This window comes from Seriola lalandi, unplaced genomic scaffold (genome assembly GCF_002814215.2).
Source record: "Seriola lalandi dorsalis isolate HSWRI2012SDOR001 ecotype SW California unplaced genomic scaffold, Sedor1 jcf7180002054748, whole genome shotgun sequence".
NCBI lineage: Eukaryota > Metazoa > Chordata > Actinopteri > Carangiformes > Carangidae > Seriola > Seriola lalandi.
In genome coordinates, this window is record NW_019525301.1 from 3918861 (window position 1) to 3927691 (window position 8831).

General features: G+C 39.2%; 1 long non-coding RNA gene across 1 annotated transcript; it reads right to left on the reverse strand.

Annotated features, from left to right (window-relative positions):
- Window positions 1–263: 263 nt before the first annotated feature.
- LOC111668562 (uncharacterized) lies at window positions 264–2438 on the reverse strand. The gene is made up of 3 exons (XR_002761737.2): window positions 2307–2438; window positions 1421–1890; window positions 264–1298 (listed from the first exon to the last, which is right to left on the reverse strand). It is a non-coding gene; the product is annotated as an uncharacterized LOC111668562 (long non-coding RNA).
- Window positions 2439–8831: the final 6393 nt, after the last annotated feature.

Sequence of the window (8831 nt, forward strand, 5' to 3'; positions counted from 1 at the left end):
TCATTAAATATTCAAGTGGGCCATGAGTTGGATAACCACTGGTTTCATTGATGCACCAGTGCTACAGTATGTGCAACATGTCCGTCGAAAGTGAGCTAAAGGATTATTTTCCACTTTCTCTTTCATCTGTCAGATAATCATCATATACAGAGTGAATACTCAGTGAATGAATCAGGAAATAGATCCAGAACGCAGTATTCTTAGTAAGAGCAAAAGTAGAATAAAAAGGGCAAAATGAATACATTTTATAGGCAGAGATCATATAAAGAGAAGCAATTAAGCTTTATTCCAGAGCTAAACTAAGAAATGAGAGAAATACAAAATAAAAAGAAATGAACAAATGCAGATAGCTGCTAAAACAATGCCACAAAAAAAACAAACAAACAAAAAAAACCCAACATGTACTGAAACTGGTTATAGTTTTTGCATGGAGTTAATTAGTTTACAAAATGAGACAGAGCCATTAAGCATCACTGTTACAATTCTCTTTATAGTTCTTGTCTTGAGTAGGAATGTAGTTTGTTGTGGAAGAAGCTTTGAAAAGCATGTAAAGAGCTGAACTTCATTGTGAACCCGTGAAAGCTCAAAATGAAGCATCTCATGTGATGTGCCCTCTTCAACTTGTTTATTTACACAGTGTTCACAAGTATCAATCTCCACTCCCAAGTTATTCACATTATGCAGTCTGCCATATGAAGCAGCTGGAATTAGACAGGCTTGGGGAGCAGATGGCTGTTCTTTAGCTTTATCCACAATGTCTACTTTAAATGAATTATTTATGTACTAATAATGGTATGATCACATCAAAGCCTTCAGCGTTGTCCATTTTTGAAGTTCTGTCTATTTTCTTCTCTCAGTGTTATTTAATTTCTCTACATGGGATGATAACCAATAGCAGGGATCTTGATCACAACATGACCTCAGTCCTTTAATTGTCAACACAGAAGCTTCTGGATCTTGACGTTGCTCAACTTGAGTGTTTTTTAAGTTATTTTTTGGGGATTTTTATTGGCCTTATCTGACAGCGACCGTAGAGACAGACTGGAAATACAGACAGACAGAGACAGAGACAGAGAGACAGAGAAAGAGAAAGAGAAAGAGAAAAAATAGGTGAGTGACATGTGGTCAGCCAGGAGTTGAACTGGGGTCCTGCTGCTCATGGCTTTTTACACACACGTGGCCTGCGTCCTCATCGGTCCGCTGTTAGGTTGCTCTTGCTTTTCCTTTTTGCAGCACTTGCTTAACGTTAAAAATAATCCTATTACAGCGGCCAATAAGAGAAGCCACATTCCAGCTTCCTAAACCACAGGAGAATAAAAGTGACATGAAACAGTGTTAACCAAACATTTAGTAGAAAGTTGCAATTTTTCACAGAACTCACAAATGCAAACCAAACTAGAGACACCAGGTTGTTCCTTACCTGAGACCCAGAATACCATTTCTGGGTGTTGATTAACTCCTGCGATGAGTTGCGGTTGTCTGCTGTGCACACTTTCTGTCGAGAAGCATTGTCAATAACTACAAACCTGCCTGACTGTGATGACAATGCACAGGCAACGTACTGGCCATCAAAAAGCATCAGGATGATCCACACTATGGAGGAAACACAGCTGGAAGCCAGAGGTCCTATCCACTCTTTCCAAGACTTCTTACACTCACATCCCTGGATTTTTATCATCAGCACAAAGGCCAGTAGAGCAGGACCAACGAAAAATAAAACCACAAGTCGAACATTCTGTTCGGACTCACAAGGACATGCAAACTCCATCTCCAGTAACTTCTCCAAGCAAGCAAGGATGAAACCAAAAACCATATTTGAGGCAACAGGGCTCTTTTCAATTTCACTCTTCAGTTTAGAGATCCATGTCTTGTTCGCTGACATATTTAATTCTGCATAGATGAAAAATAGAGATGAAATCATGAAAATAAAGACTGTAGAGCTGCATCAACTAACATTTCAAGTGGTATTTTAAACATTTCACTCGCCCATGCTGTAAAGTTTTTAGCTGAATATTCAAATATTCATCCATGGGCTGGCATGAATGAAAATTGAAAATCTATAGAGAGAGTGCTGGTCAGATTATAATTGTGCTTGTATGAGAGTTTTCTAATTTAGTTTTTATAGACTGATCTGACCTGAGAAGAAACTCCTGAACAAAGAAAAAACATACAGCTACTCAGACAACCACCTTCATGAAGTCACTGTTTACTGTTGGGTATAATTTCATTACATTTGTTTACATTGTGGAATCAATCAGCCATAAATGTCTCTTAGTAGGACTGTAATGGTTCTAAGTTACACTTACCTTATGTAATTTTCACTCTCAAAAAATCCGTTGCAACTAAAAAGACTTCAGCTCGTCAGCGACGCTTTATCTCAGCTGCTCAGTTTAGTCTTGTGTGAAAGATAATGTACTTCCTGTTTTGTTGTGAGCAGCATAACTGTTTGTATGTATCACGACCAGGCAAGGACTCAGGACACAGATGCAGGGTTCAAGACAGTTTTATTTATTTCTTCAGGGCGCCTCCAAGTGGAGAAATAAATAAGCTATCAACCTAACCCTCACTATATATGAGGCTATGAAAACTATCAAAATAATAATCACTCCACTAAGCAGGAAAACACAATGGATTATTAAACTATTATCTGTAAATAAAAACTCCCTAATTTTTCAAAATAAAACAGGAAATGACAGGACCAAACAAAACCAGGACAAGACAACCTCACCACGGTGTGACAGTATGACCACAACTTGCTAAAGCTTCCTCCCTTGCTTTGTCTGTTCTGCAGATGTTACACTGAATATGGACAACAAAGACATGAAGACAGGTTACACCTAGGTCTGCAGTCTTGGACTGTATCATATAAATAATTCTTTGCAATAAGGTGAACCTATGAAGAGTAGATTATGCAATATGTCAATAATACCTTTAGTTATCAATCACGTAGGTGCCTCGAGGGACTGTTTGCCTCCTCTACCCCTTTAAAACATCCCCAAACTGTTACTAAGTTAAGCACAGCTAAAAGTAAGATATATATTATATATTATAAGCTATTTATTGTAACAAAAATAACAACAATATATTTATTGTAACAGGAGTAACTGGGTAAAGTTGGCGGCTGGAGAGGGCTTGCAGCTGACCGAGTGCAGGGTGAAGCAGGGATGAAGGCAGTGGAGACTGGCTGAGGGGGGATGCAGGGGTGGTATGGACACTGGAGACTGGGTGGAGGCTGGTGCTGGAATCCTGGATACAGAGCAAGAGATGTTAGAAATGACTCAGAAACTACTAGGAACGCTGGAGATCTTCTTTAAAGAAGCGGCCGAGAGCGTTTCCAACAGAGGAGACTGAACAATCTGGCAATGAATGGAGAGTCAGCCTTGGCATTTGAATGGGGGTCTTGATGAGGCGATGAGTGATGAACTTTATGACTCCTCATTTTTCTGACTAAGAGTAATTCACAAAGACACTTAGCTCTAAAAGTAGCACCTAAGTCTGGGAGAAGTTAGAAGCAGTGGAGAGGACTCCGAACCCACTATGACCAAATCATAGAGAATCTTAAAGGGCTGCTGTCATTCCACATCACAGTTTTTTGGGCAATGTACAGGCCATTAATTATATAGTAATTTTGTAGTAATGCGAAGGAATTTCCAAGAAATAACAGTCAAGTAAAATCAGTATAGTGACAAATTGTAGTAGTTTAATTACTTGGAATTACAATAAATTGCTCCTGTTGAAACTACCCGTATATTTAAAGAAACTACATACACAACTCCATGTTACAGGCAGTGGTAAGGTCATGGGTTAACTACAGTGATATTTCCAGCAGTCGCCACATTTACCATTAACTCTTGGTGAACATCTGTTGCATTGCCTATCACTCCTCTTATTATTGGAAGGTCAGACTGCAGAAATTACTAACCCTAACCCTAACCCTTGGCTTGTGAAGGAAACTGACAATGTTGACATGGTGACGGTTGAAACATGAGACTTGGTAACAGCCTGCCTTCACAATGCAATAAGGAATATTCATGCACAGAAACAACCCTCATGTCTTACCCTGTATGCGGGTTATACAACTTACTATAACAATTATTTCCCATATAATTATAGACCAACCATATTTATGGTGCTTCAATTTTACCCTGTAATTACCAAATATCTTACAGTAACTCCCAGTAATTATATTACTGGGACTTATCATTGTACTGATTTGAAAACTTCTTCACATTACCACATAATTACGACATAATTATGTGCTTAATTATGTCGTACTATTATGCCACCACAAAGTCATGTAAATTAATTATGCTGCATTCTGATTTACTCAGCTGACCTGAGACTGCGTAATAATACCGTGCACTCCGTAGGTGCGCTCGTGCGTACAATACACAATCCTTTTTTTTATTGTACTAGTAGTATTAGTAAATAGTAAATACTATTTACTTTGTGAATGTTTGATTAAAGCTTAAAATAATATTTGTTCTTTAAAGTTTTGTTTCCTAAACACCCAACCTCTTTAACTATTTTGGCATCGAAATAGGGAATTGATAAGAAGCGGTATCGATAGCAGAATTGGGATCAGAATCAATACAATTCAAATGACACCCAACCCTAATCCTCTGGGAACCAAAATAGTCGGAACAAAATTTCGAGGCAATCCATCCAATAGATGTTTGGTTATTTAGATATTTCCATCTGGACCAAAGTTGAGGACTGACTGACATTGCCAGCTTATAACTGGAGACCTGACCGTCTAATAACATGTGACTGTATAATGGCCAATCCTCTTTTTCATGGTAAGGAAGGTATTTTTCGCAGGCTCACCTGGTAGAGTGTGTACCATCAGTCCTACCTGCAGGAGCCACGAGTTTGGATCGGACTTGCGGCCCTTTGCTGCATCTCATCCCCTCTCTCTCTCTCCCTGACTTTCCTGTCTCTCTCTTACTGTGACTGTCAATAAAAAAAAAAAAAAAAAAAAAAAGCCAAAAAAAGGAAGGTGTTTTTCTCCTCTTTTAGGCTTTTGGCCTAACTTTAGAAAAGGAAAAATATGATTTAAATATCAGGAATGTACCATGTACTGTATGTAGCTGTTTGCGATTAATCCATTATTTTCCTATCCTACCTTCAGCCCCAAAATTAATGTAAATGATAGAAATTATTTTCCATTTAACATATCAAATGTTTGTAAGCTGCTTTTTGCAATAAGCTCGGCAAGAAATGGCTTCTGAGCTACCACACTTGTACTGACTTTTAAACATTGTGTTGTTCATTGTTAACTGTATTATAATAGGCTACATATTCCAAAAATAGTAAATGGCTTGTGCTTCATTGATTTATTGATTATTTGTAGTGGCCTTCATTTTTTATGTCAGTAGTACATTTTTTCATGTATCATTTGTAAATCTGGAATAAATCCCAGTTCTACTGTCTGTTTGATCTTGACAATGAAAAATACCTAAAATACATTTATTATTTTTATCGGTTTTCTCTAGTATATTATATATGATGATCTGAGTTATGTCAAACAATAACAGGACATGAAGATGATTTTGTATTTTGAAATGGTTTCACAAAGATGATCTAGAGATATTAAGCAAAGTGATGCTGAAGTATGTGAAGAGACGATTATGTTAAACAAACCATTCAGTAATCTTTCAATTTGCAAGCCGTTAGTTGGGTTTAGTTAGCTTTGCTTAGTATTTAGTTGTAGTTGGCGTCCATTTGTTTACCCCTTTGTGTGTTATTTGGTTTGGCCAAGCCACTATATATGTTCCCTCATATCTCATTGTGTTAGGTCAGTTTGTTCAGTTAACATGTTGTTTAATTGTTATCTTGAGTATAGTTATGTTTTGTTGACCTCTTTTAAGGGCCTTACTATTATTCTCTTGTTTTGTAATATTCAGACCTGGTTGCTATTCTTCAGGCTCATATGGGGCAGCAGGTGGCCCGAGAAGCAAAGCAGAATGAGGTAATTGCAAGGCAGAAACAGCATTGTAAAGCACTTCAACATCAGTTTCAGCTTTTGCAGTTAGACGTACAGGCCCAAACATCTCCACTACCGGATCCCATGTCAGCAGTCTCTGATCCATCAGATTTGGAGGCCCCACAATCCACTATAGACCATCCTCGGGCCCAAGCTGAGCCCATTACCTTTCCTAGCAATCGAGCCATGGCCTCTGCAGGTCAGTGTCTCTCTACCATGAGCCCGATTGGAAAAATTAAAGGATAATGATAAAACCTTACATTTTCTCATTACATTTGAATGCATTGCAATAGCATGCTGGTGGCTGAAATGGGTTGGGTGTTTCACTTAAAACCATTGTTAACTGGCAAAGCTAGAGGCACTTATGTACACATGGACATTGATGACTCCTTTGACTATGATAAGGTAAAGTCTGCCATTCTCTCAAAATATGACATTAACCCTGAGACCTACAGGCAACGGTTTTGCTCCCTAGAGGGAAAAACAAGCCAATTTGTTATCTCTGTGGACTAGAAGGCCTAACAAAGTCCATATGACCTACAAATTCACCTAAGATAACACAAATATACTTTGTGCCACGTCCTCATGAGCATGATCTTAAGAAGGACCAGTCTACTAAAATGACTCACATTGAAGTTAATGGAGCAACCCTCAAGGCCCTAATTGATTCTGGGAGTGATCAGACTCTTGTGCACAGGAAATTTGTATCACCCAATATTATCAGCACCAGAGACGACATCCCTTTAAATCAGTTGCTTTCTGTTTGGTCCAAGAGTATGCTTCCCTCTGCTGAAACAGGTGTATCAGTGACTTGATATTAGGAGCCTGAGGACCACGCTGTCTCATCCCCAAACTGATGGACTGACAGAGCGCTTGAATCAGACCTTGAAGCAGATGCTGTGGAAGTTTGTGAACAACAGTGGAACGGACTGGGATCAGTGGCTGCCATACCTCCTCTTTGCATACAGGTAAGTACCCCAAGCCTCCACTGGTGAGGGCATGAAGTACGAGGGCCTCTCTCACTGCTGAGAGAGATTTGGGAGGAAGACAAGGGAGGGGTGGATCTGTTAACAGTGTATATATGTTGTCCAGATGAGGGAAAGATTGGAGAAAATGAGTGAGCTTGCCCAGTCACACATGGTGTAACCCAGTGGTCCTGGTGCCAAAGAGAAATGGTAGCACAAGGTTTTGCATTGACTTCAGGTACCTGAATTCAATTTCTCAGTTTGAGTCCTACCCAACACTGAGAACTGATGGCCTGTTGGAAGGCAAAATACTTAACTACTTTAGATCTGTCTGAGTTACTGGCAGGTTCCACTCACTGAGCGGTCCAGAGGCTGACAGCCTTCAGGACACCATGGGATCTCTTCCAGTTCACGGTCCTGCCATTTGAGTTGCACCGTGCTCCAGCGACCTTTCAGAGGCTTATGGACCAGGTACTTTGTGATTTTTCTGGTTTTGCTGCAGCATATTTGGATGACATTGTCATTTAGAGTACCCCTTTGGAGGAGCACCTGGAACATCTGCACTCTGTTCTGGACCGCCTCCACTCTGCCGGGCTGACTGTGAATCCATCGAAGTGCATCTTTGCTGCTGCTGAGACAGAGTACCTCGGCTATGTCATCAGAAATGGGTTGATAAGGCTGCAGGATAACCACATCCACGCCATCAAGGCATATCCTTTACCACAAACAAGGAGGAAGCTTCGATCCTCTCTAGGTACGGCTGGTATAAGCGCTTCATGCAATACTCTGCCAGTGCAGCTCTCACATTGGTGTCCCAATCAGATCCAGTGGACAGAGGAGGCCGTGGCAGCTTTTCAGGACATCCAGAAATCACTGGGTAAGGAACCTGTTCTGTACAGTCCAAACTTTGATGAACATTTTACTCTTCAAACGGATGCTTCAGTAAGGCGTCTGGGGGCTGTGCTTCTCCAGGCACCAGGCAACCACCATCCAGTTGCTTACATCAGTCGGAAGCTGATCCTCAGAGAGGTTTGTTATTCAATGATGGAGAATGAGGCACTGGCTATTGAGTGGGCTCTCGACTCTCTCCGATACAATCTCCTGGGTAGAGAGTTCACCTTGGAGACGGATCACAAGGCACACCAGTAGATGGAAAGCATGACGGATACCAGTATAACTGTGGTAACGTGAAGAAATTTCCAAGAAATAACAGTCAAGTAAAAGAGGTATAATGGCAAGTTGCAGTGATATAATTGTTGGCTACTCGGAGTTACTGTAAAATATTGGGTAATTACAGAGGAAAACTGAAGCAGAATAAAAAGGCTTGGTTAGTCATTATATGGGAATTAATTGTTATAGTGGGCAGTATATCCCACATACAGGGTAATACAGGAGGGTCGTTTTTGTATAGGCTACTATTAATATGGAATTATTTAATTCATTGTTCCATTTATTATTTCATTCATTTTCCATGACTATTTTATTCATTCTTTCTTTCATTGTTTCATTAATAATTCACTATTTCCAAATATATAAATAATAAATTCATTATTGCATTGCAATAAGGTTTGACTAATACTCATAGAGTATGAGGATGGAGAATGATGTCGGCCAAAGGGTTGACCACATGTATTTATCACACAGTAAAAAAACAAACAGCTGAATAGCTTATGTTTTAAAATGCAACATAAGAAAAACTCACAATGTGTTTATATCAGAGCAGATGTAATGAGTCTTAATCAATAAACTTTTCAAATCTTTTATCATATGGTCTGGAAAAAAGAAAATATTCGAGTTGTTAGTGTATTTATATATATATATATATATAGATATATATATATCTATATATATATATATATAAATATGTGTAGAGAGAGAGA